General features: G+C 39.7%; 1 protein-coding gene across 3 annotated transcripts in view; it reads left to right on the forward strand.

The window, feature by feature from the left end:
• ARB2A (ARB2 cotranscriptional regulator A) overlaps nucleotides 1-15,764 on the forward strand; it is a 422,973-nt gene that overhangs the window by 365,815 nt on the left and 41,394 nt on the right. The gene's annotated exons all lie outside the window — the stretch shown is intronic.

A 15,764-nucleotide genomic window follows, 5' to 3' on the forward strand; every position in this document is an offset into this window, starting at 1 on the left:
ACTGAGCAACTGAACTGAACTGAACTGAACTGAGGTCATCAAAAGTGACATTTGAGCCTATCATATCAGTTCAGTTCAGTCGCTCAGTCATGTACATCTCTTTGCAACCCCATGGACTGCAGCACACCAGGCTTCCCTGTCCATCACAAACTCCCAGAGATTGCTCAAATTCATGTCCATTGAGTCAGTGATGCCATCCAACCATCTCATCCTCTGTCATCCCCTTCTCTTCCCTCCTTCAATCTTTCCCATCATCAGGGTCTTTTCCAATGAGTCAGTTCTTCGCATCACCTGGCCAAAGTATTGGAGTTTCAGCTTCAACATCCGTCCTTCCAATGAATATTCAGGACTGATCTTCTTTAGGATGGACTGGTTGGATCTACAGTCCAAGGGACTCTGAAGAGTCTTCTCCAACACCATAGTTCAAAGACATCAATTCTTCGGCACTCAGCTTTCTCTATGGTCCAACTCTCACATCCATATATGACTACTGGAAAAACCATAGCTTTGACTAGATAGACCTTTGTCAGCAAAGTAATATCTCTACTTTTTAATATGCTGTCTAGGTTTATCATAGCTTTTCTTCCAAGGAGCAACTGCCTTTTAATTTCACGGCTGCAGTCACCATCTGCATTGATTTTGGAGCCCAAGAAAATAAAGTCTATCACTGTTTCCATTGTTTCCCCATCTATTTGCCGTGAAGTAATGGGACTGGATACCATGATCTTAGTTTTTTGAATGTTGAGTTTTAAGCCAGCCTTTTCACTTTCCTCTTTCACTTTCATCAAGAGGCTCTTTAGTTCCTTTTTGCTTTCTGCCATAAGGGTGGTATCATCTGCATATCTGAGGTTATTGATATTTCTTCTGGCAATCTTAATTCCAGTTTGTGCTTCATCCAGCCCAGCATTTCACATGATGTACTCTGCATTTAAGTTAAATAAGCAGGGTGACAATATAGAGTCTTGACGCACTCCTTTCCCAATTTGGAACCAGTCTGTTGTTACATCACATTGTCATATCTAGTCATTGTGAAATTCACCTCTGTGTGCAGGTGTTTTATGAGTTTACTTATAAATTGACTCAATAAGTCAACAAATATCAATAACTAAACTGTGGCTTTACTTTCAGAAATGTGTTGTTAAGAGTCCTAAGTTGATACCATCTCTCAAAAATATCTTTTTTCTTTTTTGTTACCCTTACACCAGCCTTTCCCTCTATCCCCTGCCATCCTGCAGCCCCTGGCAACTCAGCATTTTTTTTTTTTTTTTTTGAGACTCAACATATAAGTGATGCCTTGCAGTATTTGTCTCCTTCAGCCTGGTGTATTTCACACAGCATAATGTCTTCCAGGTTCATCCATGTTGTCATAAATGACAGAGTTTCTTTAAGGCTGAATAATATGTCATTGCCATGTTGATGGGCACTTAGGTTGTACCTGTGCCTTGGCTATTGTGAGTGATGCTGCAGTAAACATGAAAGTACAGATATCTCATCCATATAATGGTTTCCAGTTTTCCCAACAGCATTACTGAAAAATATTTCCCCCATTGTATATTCTTTGCTCCTTTGTCAAAAATTAATTGACCATAGACTGAAAAGTTTGGCTTGAAGCTCAACATTCAAAAAACGAAGATCATGGCATCTGGTCCCATCACTTCATGGCAGATAGATGGGGAGACAGTGGAAACAGTGTCAGACTTTATTTTGGGGGGCTCCAAAATCACTGCAGATGCTGATTGCAGCCAGGAAATTAAAGACGCTTACTCCTTGGAAGGAAAGTTATGACCAACCTAGATAGCATATTAAAAAGCAGAGACATTACTTTGCCAAAAAAGGTCCGTCTAGTCAGTTCAGTTCAGTTCAGTTCAGTCGCTCAGTCGTGTCCGACTCTCCACGACCCCATGAATCACAGCACGCCAGGCCTCCCTGTCCATCACCAACTCCCAGAGTTCACACAAACTCATGCCCACAGAGTCGGTGATGCCATCCAGCCATCTCATTCTCCGTCGTCCCCTTCTCCTCCCGCCCCCAACCTTTCCCAGCATCAGAGTCTTTTCCAGTGAGTCAACTCGTCGCATGAGGTGGCCAAAGTACTGCAGTTTCAGCTTTAGCATCAGTCCTTCCAATGAACACCCAGGATCGATCTCCCTTAGAATGGACTGGTTGGATCTCCTTGCGGTACAAGGGACTCTCAAGAGTCTTCTCCAACACCACAGTTCAAAAGCATCAATTCTTCGGCGATTGGCTTTCTTCACAGTCCAACTCTCACATCCATACATGACCACTGGAAAAACCATAGCCTTGACCAGACGGACCTTTGTTGGCAAAGTAATGTCTCTGCTTTTTAATATATTATCAAGGTTGGTCATAACTTTCCTTCCAAGGAGTAAGTGTCTTTTAATTTCCTGGCTGCAATCAGCATCTGCAGTGATTTTGGAGCCCAAAAAAATAAAGTCTGACACTGTTTCCACTGTTTTTCCATCTATTTGCCATGAAGTGATGGGACCAGATGCCATGATCTTTGTTTTCTGAATGTTGAGCTTCAAGCCAACCTTTTCACTCTCCTCTTTCACTTTCATGAAGAGGCTTTTGAGTTCCTCTTCACTTTCTGCCATAAGGGTGGTGTCATCTGCATATCTGAGGTTATTGATATTTCTCCCAGCAATCTTGATTCCAGCTTGTGCTTCTTCCAGCCCAGCATTCCTCATGATGTACTCTGCATATAAGTTAAATAAGCAAGGTGACAATATACAGCCTTGACGCACTCCTTTTCCTATTTGGAACCAGTCGGTTGTTCCATGTACAGTTCTGACTGTTGCTTCCTGACCTGCATACAGGTTTCTCAAGAGGCAGGTCAGGTGGTCTGGTATTCCCATCTCTTTCAGAATTTTCCACAGTTTATTGTCATCCACACAGTCAAAGGCTTTGGCATAGTCAGTGAAGCAGAAATAGATGCTCTTCTAGTCAAGGCTATGGTTTTTCCCGTGGTCATGTATGGATGTGAGAGTTGGACTGTGAAGAAAGCTGATCGCCGAAGAATTGATGCTTTTGAACTGTGGTGTTGGAGAAGACTCTTGAGAGTCCCTTGGACTGCAAGGAGATCCAACCAGTCCATTCTAAAGGAGATCAATCCTGGGTGTTCACTGGAAGGACTGATGCTAAAGCTGAAACTCCAGTACTTTGGCCACCTCATGTGATGAGTTGACTCACTGGAAAAGAGTCTGATGCTGGGAAGGATTGGGGTTGGGAGGAGACGGGGACGACAGAGAATAAGATGGCTGGATGGCATCACCGACTTGATGGACATGAGTTTGAGTGAACTCCGGGGGTTGGTGATGGACAGGGAGGCCTGGCGTGCTGTGTGATTCATGGGTCACGAAAAGTCGGACACGACTGAGCAACTGAACTGAACTGATATGCATGGGTTTATTTCTGGATGCTATTGCATTTATCTGTCTTTTTTTATGCCAACACTATACTGTTTTGATTATTATATGTTTGTAATATATTTGAAGGGGCTTCCCAGATGGCACTAGTGGTAATGCAGGTGATGTAAGAGAACTGAGTTCAATCCTTGGGTGTGGAATTGAGGGCATGGCAACCCACTCCAGTATTCTTGCCTAGAGAATCCCATGAACAGAGGAGCCTGGCGGGCTACAGTCCATAGAGTCACAAAGAGTTGGACACGACTGACGTGACTTAGCACGCACATATATAGCATCTTATCAAATGAAAATAAGGACAGTTTTGCTTCTTCCTGTCCAGGTTGGAGTCTTTTGTTTCTTTTCCTTGCCCAATATCTCTGAATGGGACTTCTAGTACTCTGTTGACTACAAGTGGCAAGGATGAAAACCCTTGTCTTGTTTCTGATCTTAGAAGAAAAAGTTTCAGCATTTCACCATTCCGCCATGGGATGTGGGCTTGTCATTTGTGTTTATTATGTTGGACTACATTCCCTCTATACAGTTTGTTGAGAGTTCTCAGGAGTATGCTGAATGACTTAACGTTGCCTGAGGCACTGTTGGAGATTCTAGATGTATAGAAATGGTAGGTGTATTTCTTATCCATTACGAGCTTTCAGTTTAAGGAAAATTCTAACGTTTACTTCAAGAAGTACTAAACAGTCAGAAGGTAGGGAAATGAATAGGTCATTGAGAAGAGAGAGAGGGCAAAATAGAGCTTCAGCCTAAAGGGAGAAATCCAGAAGGAGAAGAGAGGAAAGGAAAGCAGTTGAACGGGTTAAAAAACTAACCCTGCAAAAGATTAAAAGAAACAAATAATGTCAAAAACCTGTTCACTGCCAGCTTTATAGATACAGCTCATGACCATGAACTGATATAACAATGGAATAACTCTTTATTTTGGGCGTTGTCTCAGAGAATGGATTGCAATATGAAGTTTACAGATATATTTCTGGACTCTAAAAGGCTAAAAATTCAGACTTTCCTTTTATGAAACACAAATTATACCACATTTCTTGTATTTACAGCTCATGAATAGTTTCTTTTAAAGATTTTTGGTCTGTTGTCCATTGAGATTGTCCACTGATGGTCTCCTGTATCTAACCACCACACCGTGACTGGAGCCTTAAGTTAAAAGCTCCTAAACTGACAGCTTTGAACCAGATTTGAAGAAAGTCAGGTATATGCATTGTTGAGTACGAAGGTAAGCATTCCAAGAAACAGACGGAATATGGCAAGCACAAAACTGTAGAAGTGGTAATAAGGGAATAAAAATGAATTTTATTGATTTAGTTAGGACCTGTCATTTGTTAGAAACTTACATAATCTTCTTTGGAATGGCCTATTAACACGAATTTAATAATAAATCTCCATTCCTCTATTAAATGAGCCAGAACAAGTAGTATTCAGTACATGTTCCTGTAAGAACGGCTGTAGCAACGTGGTGATAGTTTTATGAATTTCTAAAAGTTGACCTAAGCACCAAGGGGTTTGGGTTGGAGAAAAATACACTGTCTGCGTATTTTTTCCTTTACACGTTTCATAGTATGAAATGTGTATCCAGTTTTTCATGAACAAGCTTTTTTTTTTAATCATCTTGACTGATTTATTTCTAATTATCAAAGTGGGCAATATGCCCTCCATATGTCATTTGTGTGAAATGACTGCATGTACCCCGAATAAGATCTGGATGCAGAGGATCTATGAGTCTGACATTTATTCAGATGAAGACCGAAGTCTTTTAAGATACCCACCCAGGTATCATGTGTAATCTTCTATCAGGATTGTATCTCTGTTGCAGTTTGTATGACACTGCATGTTTGGAATAGGATAAAGACTCAACGGTGACTGTCAGCACTGTTTTCAAACTAAATATTCATCTAGTCCTTTGTGGCTACCATTTTTATCATGCATTCAGAACAGCTTCCCTTTGCTGATCTGCCATTTTCCTGCAAATCACTGTTTCCCTTGTATGATTTCTAGTGAGACAAGCCTAGACCTGGCTGCCTTTCTCTCAGTAACAGAGAAAAGAAATGTCTCTGGTGCCCACGCTGCAAAGAAAGTTGATTCATGTGTAAATTATCATTTGGCCTTTATGTGCTTGGCCTGTGGAGAGTACACAGGCCGATAAAGACTCTGTGGGCCAGGGCTCGGGACGGGCAGGTTTCTCCCGTGGCTACAATTGTTGTCACAGACTATCAGACGTGCTATGATCTCTTATCGTTATTTGCTTGCGGTTTTCTATGTAAAGTAAATGTAACACAGGAAATGCTTCTGTATACGATACCTGGTTTTTTTCTGTCAGCTCACATGTTAACTGCTGAGAAGTGCTTTCTGTTTTCTTGAAGTTGGAACTGGTATCTTTCTGTTTCTGCCCTCAGTGTTTCAGCTCCAGTACATCTCTTTCACTTGCTCCTACTAGCGTTGTCGTTTTTTCCAACTTGGTTGTTGTCCAGGTTTGTTGGGAGCTATAGATAATATCTCCGTAATGTGCCCTGTTAATCAAAGTAGATGTAAATTGCTGTGTGGGGTATGTATAGTGGCTTACAGACACTATGCAGAAATCAGACAGTTATATAAATCTGTTTTATATAACTGTTATCTGTGACTCGGTTTTCTTTAAAGTAAAATTACTTAACATGCACTCATTATTACCCACATTACTAAAAGAGGTAAGCAAACATTTAGCTTTTTTTTTTTTTTTGGTAGGTTACATTGACTCTTTTGGTGTATAGCTAAATCTGAATTTATAAGGTAAATCTCTGTATATATACTGTCCATTCAGGTAAATCCCTGTATGTATGCAGTCCATTCAGAAATGTATTAATAAATACCACAATGATATAATGCTTTCAGTCTACTTTTATTGTGAAGGTTTTATAATATGTGTCATAAGGGTACACCTGGCATATCTATTTCTGCAACTCTTATTGATTTGTGTAATTCATATTATGTGTATATATTTTCACATTATGATCCCTGTTACTTTTTTTAAAGCACGTTAGAAACCAAGAGAATATAACACCTACCTTACTGAACTGATATTTATCAGAATGCTTGATTCACGAACCCTTCGTTCGGTAGGCTTTCCTCTTATTATAGTGAAATTAAATGTTTTAAATAATAGTTAGTATTTTAAAATTTTCCTTCATTTCTTTCAAAACAATTTCTTCGCTGGTGAAGACATTATGTCCAGAAACAAATTTCTTTCACTTGGGCAAAAAGGTATGATTTCCCAGTGCAACTTTTGATATTGCAGTGGGAAAACAACCCACTGTTTTGTGTGTGTTCTTATAGTTAAGCATAGTTTATTGTCACCAAAGCCTGAACTTTCCCTCCCCATCCACTTCCCCCTGCTGAAGCTCCGCTGTGGTCTGGCAGGAGGCAGCTCTGCTCTGTTGTCGCGAATGCCCTTGGACCAGTGTTTCCCTGGCCAGCCCATCCCACAGCCTCCTTGGCATGGAGCAGGAGGGGGATGGGTGTGTATATATTTAACCTACTTCTTTCTTCCCCTGACCAGTTAAAATCACTTTACTCATTTTCTTCTATTTTTTTTTTTCCTTATCTCCTCCTTGGCTGAAGTAATTCACTGAGTTTAGCCTAACTGGAAAACGAAAAACAAGAGGAAACTTCTAGATTTCTTTTCGGGGATGGGCACCACTAGCTCAGCTACCTTGCATGCCTGCGTGCTAAGTCACTTCAGTCATGTCCAACTCTTTGTGACCCCATGGATGTAGCTCACCAGACTCCTCTGTCCATGGGATTCTTCAGGCAAGAATACTGGAGTGGGTTGCCATGCCCTCTTCCAGGGCATCTTCCTGACCCAGGGATCAAACCCAGGTCTTCTGCATTGCTGGCAGATTCTTTACTGCTGAGCCACCAGGGACGCCCTCAGGTACCTTCCTCAGCCCTAAATAGTAACTGTGTCCAAAAGTTCATGTTTTGAGCCTGTGTAAACTGTTTGGTCCAGATAATCTAACCGTTCTATCACTTGATTGACTACGGTTGTCCATAGTATGGTTTCAACCAGGAGAGGGACTAGGGAAAGCTCAGCTGAGGAGTACAGCAATTGGCTGTCACAGTAAGAAGACAGCAGTGGGTGAAACTCGAAGGTGCAGTTGTCAAGAGCGTCTTGCTTAATCCCGTCTCCCTACCCAGTGATGCACTGGGTGGCTGTTGGGGGTGGGGGTGGAAACAGTGATTATACTGGAGATTTTCCTCTCAGTGTTCCTGTAACGCATGCAGAATTACGAGGAAGTCACATGCTTTTGTTTGCGCAGTTGTATAATTGACGTCTACTAAGGACATTAGTTGGGATTCCCAGATGGCACTGTGGTAGGAAGCATCTGCTTGTCAACACAGGAGACACAGGAGGCGCGGGTTCAATCCCTGGGTTGGGAAGATGCGCTGAAGGAGGAAATGACAACCCCCTCCAGTATTCTTGCCTGGAAAATCCCATGGACAGAGGAGCCTGGTGGGCTACAGTGTATAGGGTCGCAAAGAGTTGCAGATGACTGAGCAGTCGAGCACACATGCATTCAAGGACATTAGTTAGGTGTATATAAATATATTTCATGTATATGGTATCCAGCATGTAAATATAACACTTGAGTATAAGTATCAACAGTTGTGGCAATTTTCCTAAGAATATATCATATGCATCTGTGTTGAGAAAGGCATGCTATAATTATGACAATTAAAGACATTTAAAGGTAGCTAACAGATTTGTTTTTCTATATACTAATTTATTTACCCTGGTAGCTGAACTCAATACAGCATCTCCTTTTTAGTTTATCCATGAGGGGATATAGTGTGTTTTAATTTAATCCCTTTTGTCTACAAGCACTGGAGACCCACTCAGCTCATTTGGATTGAATTTATAGTTTGTCTCCTAAAGAAGATTTTTATAGGAAACGTGTAAGAACTGAACTCTATACTGAAATTTTAGTTTAAGCTATTTAGACTTTATAATGTTGCTGTAATGTGAAATGAATCCAGCAGGGGTGATTGTGAGGAGCCTGTACTCATTGACTTGTGATCGGAAGGTCATTGACAATTAATATTCCTGTGTGAAACAGCCACTCTTGCCCATTGTCTCCCAGGAGACATTTTCCCTAGACAAGTCTCATTTCTCTCTCTTAATTCCTCTCTTCACTATGTATTGACCAACTTCTTCCTCTTACTTGGGACTTCCCTGGTGGCTCAATGGTAAATAATCCCCTTACCAATGCAGGAGACCCAGATTTGAGCCCTGGGTCGGGAAGATCCCCTGGAGAAGGAAATGGCAACCCACTCTTGTCTGGAGAGTCTCGTGGACAAAGGAGCTTACTCTCCCTGCCCACTGAGAACCTTGGCAAACGCATGGTCTTTAGGTCTCTCTAGTTCTCACTTCAGCTGCAGTCCTCCAACAGTCTGTTTGTTTCTTCCTTTTAAATTCTTCAGGAAAAAAGAAAAAATTTTTTCATCTCTTTGCTTCAGATCAGAGGTGATGGTCCTCTGAGTTGGCTGCGTCAGTGTCCATCGCTGGTTCAACCAGCTGGAGACAGGAGGTGCAGGGTCATGTGATACAAAAGATGGCCCCTGCTGTCCCTGGAAACAGGTCTATAAGGAATGCAGTTTCACTAAAAGGGGTGGTTGATGAGCACATGTTATGATTGGCACCTCTGGTATATAAGCTTTCTTAAAATGGAACACCAAACTACTTACAAGACCTATTGCTTAAATGTCGCTTCCTCAGGGCAGTCCCAGACTAGACTGCCTATGTGCTGCCAGTATGTGCTTTCCTAACAGTCTGCCTTTAATCATTATCACACCAAAACTCAACCATCGTGGCTGTAATTCCTTCTGTAGTGCCTCTCCTCTCTCACAAACTCCAGTTTAGTGTGTGAAAACAGGGACCATATCTTTCTTGCTCACTGTTCTGTCACTTGTACCGGCCCAGTTTCTGGCTCATAACAGCATCCAAATGTTTGTTGTTTGATTAATAAGTGCCTCAAACCTATAGGAATCAAGTGTTTCAAATCAGAAGTTTAGTCATCTTCCAAAAACCAGCTTTCCTTCCTTCCTAAATGTCCGCATTTCTGACAGTGATGTCAGTATCTGTCACACAGGTACCGACTCATCCCTCTCTTAATCCTCGAGTCAGTCATGTTGGCGGGTTCTTTCTCTTGCCTGTCATTTCTCCGGCATTCCTGCTTGTACCGCCTTAGTCCAGGCCTTCTTCACCTCCACCTAACCAGTTGTGTGGTTCCTAAAATCTCGCCCTTTATCATATCCTGCACAGCTTCCTAAAAAGCAGCTTTTCACACCTCTTTCTCTATGAAAAAAAAAAAAAAAAAACTTTGTTGGCTCCCCTTGTGTGTAAAGAATGAAATCCAAACTCCTAAGTTCTTTGCTCTCTTTTTCCTGCTAAATCTCCAGTTAGGTTTTCTACTACCATCTATATGAACTGTTTCGTGCTATCCAAAAGGTCTAACTCTGACCTCTGAATACCTTATTAGCATTTCTGTCCATTTTTTTGTTCTATTAACCTCTTGTGTATCCTTCTTTCAAAACCCATTTCAATTTACCCTTTCTTCGTGAAGCTGTTCTTCCTTCCCAGACCTCAGCAACCACTTCTTTCTCTAAAGTTAGAGGACTTAGTGCCTCTGCCATTCGGCTGGCCTTTAACATATGCCAGCTTATGGCAAGCCACTCCAGTCCTCTTGCCTAGAAAATCCCATGGACGGAGGAGCCTGGTGGGCTGCAGTCCGTGGGGTCGCTGAGGGTCGGACACGACTGAGCGACTTCACTTTCACTTTTCACTTTCACACATAGGAGAAGGAAATGGCAACCCACTCCAGTGTCCTTGCCTGGAGAATCCCAGGGACGGGGGAGCCTGGTGGCTGCCGTCTATGGGGTCACACTGAGTCGGACACGACTGAAGTGACGCAGCAGCAGCATCGCAGCAGCTTACAAGAACGTTTCTCGTTTCTGCACGTGCATGAATACCTCGTTTGCATGTGCGTAACGTTTCTCTTTTTTGCACGTGGATAGTGAAGAGGGCGAAATGCAGTCAGGCTTCCTGGGTTCAAATCCTGCCTCAGCAAGTTATTATCTGAGTAATTGATAAACTTTAGCTGCGTCATCTCTAAGATGGAGACGGTAACAGTGCCTCCATGTTGAGAGAATTCAGTGTATCATTGCATCTAAAGCATAATAAGTGCTCAGGCGATGTTTTCTCTAAAATTATTTGCACATTATTGATTAACTGGCCGTTTTCTGATACCTGTCATGTGCTACACACTGTGCTAAATAGGTTCAGTATAAAGGGGTTAAAACCTCTGCTCGCAAGGAAGTTGCCTCTGTTTTATCTCCCCTTTGGACCATAAGCCCCTTGCCGTCTCATTCATCAAATTCATACATATTTACTGAATATCTGGTATCTTCAGAAGCCCCATGCCAAGCGTTAGGAGTTACACAGAGGCATAATATAAAGTCCATGACCTTCAACACCTTCACAACTAAAGCCCCTGCCATTGTACTTTGCAACAGTGAGAGCTTAGTAAGTGTTTATTGGCATCAGTGAGCATGGCAGTGATGATGAGGATTCCAGAGCACCACAATTTCTAGCCTCTCTTTAGAGCTGTTAACTTTATTTGGCTTCTTCATGTCTTCATTTTCCAGTGAATGAATGCCAGGAAGTCTTTTTCAATTTTTTTTTCTCTCTGATCAAGACTTAGATAATGTCTGCTTCTTTTGGTAGCTAAATATCCCCCAAACTCAAGCTTCTTGCTTCAGTGAGAAGATATTATGGTATTGCCAATGGAAACCACTTCACATTTGGGCAACATCATGATATCTAAGTGGCTCAGATTCAAGTTTCAGTAGAGATTCTGGTTCCTGCACATTTGCTGTCAAAAACCACTTTATAGGAGCCAAACTGTGGAATCCTTCCAAGTGTTAGGCACTATTAGAAGTACCATTAAAGTATTGCAGAGTTTCAAAAGATTATGAAATTCTGCTTTTTTTACATAAAATTTACTATGGTAAATTTAATCAATCCCTTATTTCTGTCATGGGGCTAAAAGCAATTAATATCCCCCCCTTTTTTTTTATTTCTGGCATTACAGGTTTTAGAGACAACTCCAAGTTGAAACTTCTAAAATAATTTTATACTATTTTATAGAACAGTGGAGATACATAGAACAATTCTGAGAATAAAACTTAGAGAAGACGTGATTATTTCTGTGTATGACTTGTAGCTTAGTCCCCTCCCCATACTCTGGCCCTCTCTATTTCCTTGGTCACCTTGCAGGATATAAGACACATATGACTTAACAGTTAAAATAAAGGTTTGTATAAATTCAGAAGCTGTTTTAATTTATCATGAAATTTTACCCTATAGTCAAGTCAAAAAAGGAAATAGTAACTAACTATATCTTCCTCACTTGAAAAGCAAAAACATACATCTGAATAGCCATCTGAAAAGATATTTGCCTTGTAATAAATAGCAAAGAAATCATCACATAGTATTTATTTGTAAACAAGCAATTATTTGTAAAGTTACTTGTTTGGTGTCTACTTCCATATTATACTGTATACTCTTAGAAGTCATTGAGCGCATCTGTCTTGTTAACCATCATATCCTCAGCTCCTGGAAAAAAAATGTTGGTTGAAATTAATAAAATGAAATTACATGGATTCTTATCCAAGGAGCACTGACTAACATCGTAGGCCACATATTCCGTGAAAATATTATACAAAAATACAGTTAGCATTTCAATTTTTTTACCTTAATTGAGGTATAATTGACAAATCAAATTGTAAGATATTTAAGGTGTACAATGTGATGATTTAATTTACATATACATAGTGAAAGAATTCCTTCTACCTAGTTAATTAACATATCCATCACCATAAATATCTTTTTTCTCTTTCTTTATGAGAGTATTTGTCAATTACACAACTCAGTGTTATCAGCTATTATAGTCACCATGTTATATTAATGCATCCTACCTGTTCATCCTAAAAGTCAGTACCCTTTTACCAGCCTCTCTCTATTTCTTCTATCCCCCCGCCCCTGGCAAGCGCTCTTCTTCTCTGTTTTTATGAGGTGACTTTTAGATTCCACATGTAAGTGATACCAGGCAGTATTTCAGTTAGCATAATGCCCTAAAGGGACATTCCTGTTGCCACAGATGGTGGGATTTCCTTCTCTCTCATGGATGAAATGGTATTCCAATATAAGTACCACGTTGCCTTCCTTCATTCATTGATGGACACAGGTTATTTCCATATCTTGGTTATTATGAACAATGCTGCAGTATTCACGGAAGTGCAGGTAATCTTCAATACCCTGTTTTCCTTTCCTTTGGCTATGTTCGGATTTTTAGAACTATATTAAATGGTTGTTCTGACAGGCATGGAGATGATATCTCATAATGGTTTTGATTTGGATCTCCTTGGTTATATAGAGTACCTTTTCATGTATCTGTCTACTTTGGGAAAATGTCTATTATGTTGCTCTGCCCATTTTTAATACGATTTTTTTTATTTGGGTTTTTTTTTTTAGCTTTATGCGTTCTTTAAGTATTTTGAATGTTAACCCTTTATGAGATATGTGACTTGCAAACATTTTCTCCCATTTCATCGGTTGCCTTTTCATTTTGTTGCTGGTCTCCTTTGCTTGAAGATTCTTTTTACTTTGATGTAGTTAGTCCCCCTTGTTGATTGCTTTTGTTGCTTTCACTTCTAGTATCAAATCAAAAAAATCACTGTCCAGACCAGTGTCGAGGAGCTTACCCCCTATGTTTTCTTGCAGTTTTAGGTCTTACATTCAAGTGCTTAATCCATTTGAACTGATTTTTGTGTGTGGTGTAAAACACAGGCCCCGTCTCATTCATTTCCCTGTGTCCGTTCAGTTTCCCAACCCATTTATTGAAGAGACTGTCCTTTCCCCATTGTATATTCTTGGCTCCTCTGTCAAAAAGAAATTTTTATTGTATATGCACGGATTTGTTTCTGGGGTCTCTCTTCTGCTGATTTATTTTTCCGTTATTATGCTAATATCATACTCCTTTGATTTCTGTATGTTTGCAATATATTTCTAAATCAGGAAGTATGATGGCTCCAACTTTGTTCTTTCTTAGGATTGCTTTGCCTATTCAGAGTCTTTTGTGGTTCTATACACATTTTAGGATTGTTTGTTCTGTTTTTGTGAACAGTGCCATTGAAATTTTGGTAGGGATTCCATTGAATTCAGATTGCTCTGAGTGCTATGGACATTTTAGCAATATTAATCTTCCAGTCTATGAGCGCAGAATATCTTTCCATTTATTTGTGTATTCTTCAGTTTCTTTCATCAGTGTCTTTCAGTTTTAAATGTATAAATCTTTTCCCTTCTTGTTAAATTTACTGCTAAGTATTTTATCCTTTTTCTGATGCAATTATAAATGAGATTATTTTCTTAGTTTCTTTTTTTGATATTGTTAACTTGTTTATTGATGATCAATCAAAGCCTATAAGCAGGGAGAGGAGAAAAGAAATACAATACAATAAAAATAAAACTCTAAAGTAACATTAAATCATGGCTCAATGATGAGATTTCGATAGGAGATAACATTAATTTTTACCATGATTTACTGTAACTTTACTATAACCAAAGATGGAAAGATCTAGAAAATGGATAATTTAAATGTGCCCTAAACATCTCTCTTAAATAGCATTTGTCTCAAACACATTTTTGACAGGAGTTGAATGTTAGAGAATCCAAAGGTAACACCAGTGATGAGAGTCTTAGGTGATCATTTTTGTGTTCCTGATTAAAACAAATGCCAGACAAGCTATAGTGCAGTTGGTACTCTATTGGAAACATAACTGAAAATTGGATAGTCATTCAGCCTTCACAGAGAATAGACTGGAGTCTCATACTAGCCTAGTATAGATAATAGACATTTATTTAATAAAACCCTGTAAAAAATGAGAAACATTGTTTTAAAGAAAATAGGGCACATTATATAGCAAACATAAAATTACTATTGTTCTTAGCATAAAAGTCTCTATATTAGTTTACTTTTCTAGAGGTACAGTATAGTAGAAATAGTCTATCCGTTCAACTGGGAAATTCGTAATGCTATGTCATTTTCATTATAGGCAGAATTGATGTATCTAAATATAACTTCTCATATAACATTGAAATCTCACTTTAATACCATTTATCATAAAGTACAGTTTTGAATAAGGCAAGTATGTCTTAGATTCCTTTCAAGGGGTCATTGGAACTGTAATCTCAAGGATAAACCCTGTGTCTTGTTTTTCTTTATACGCCCACTGCCCATGTGTCCAGTGTATACAAGGCACTTAGAAAATGTTTGGACTACAAATGTTTGGAGCTCTTTTAAGGTCAGCTGTTCTCAGCCTGTTCCTTCAAGACAACATTGTACTTAGGCTACAAGGTACTAATTTTTTTTTCAATTTAACATCTCTATACTGTGAAGTAATCATCATTTTCATTTGTATTACATTATTTTCTATTGTTTGCTGACAAAATATACATGTCATGGAAGATCAAATATGACACCTCTGGAAGATAAGCAGGAAGGCCCAAGGGAACTTACTCTCCAGCTTTCTTCATAGATGTTTAGAAGCTCAATGCAACATTGATCTTGCCTACCATAACTATGTCCCCATCTTCCCACTTCTAGCACATTCTTTCAGAGGACTGTATCAGCCTCCCAACAAGTTCAGAAGGATACAAATTGGTTGGGAATTGGTACTATTAAGTGTGATCTGAGAAAGGCCGCAGTTGCTATGGTGTCAATATTCCATTTATCTTATCTCAGATCTACAGATATTGGAGAGTGTTAACTTACTCCTGTATCAAATTCTCAGTCTTCTCTCTGACATATGGAAGTCACACCTTTTACAGAAGCTCATCTTCCGTATCCGCAGTTCACACTTACTGAGGCATGACGTATGCAAATAGTCAGCAGCTAACCCCTGGCTGGGAGAGGAGATGGTGTAAAAAAATGAAAACATACACGCATGGTCCCTGACCTTACATAGAGCCCTGCTAAGCCTTACTGAAACACAGGAATCTCCCGAACTTAAAGATTTTTTTCTACCATATAAGTGATTATACAGGGTCCTAAAGCTGCCTCCCTGAATGAATTTCAAAGAATCTGCTGTATAGTATTACAGATAGTTTTGGTCTTTCTTTCTGGGTGGGAAACAAAAGAAAAATGCGTAGAGTGTTCTGTTTGTGTTTGTTTCTATTTAAATGTGAAAATACGTTGAAAATCAAAATAATGAACAGGGTCTTAT

Source organism: Moschus berezovskii, chromosome 8 (genome assembly GCF_049115385.1).
Source record: "Moschus berezovskii isolate FMDL1 chromosome 8, NW_MosBer_1.0, whole genome shotgun sequence".
Classification (NCBI taxonomy): Eukaryota; Metazoa; Chordata; class Mammalia; order Artiodactyla; family Moschidae; genus Moschus; species Moschus berezovskii.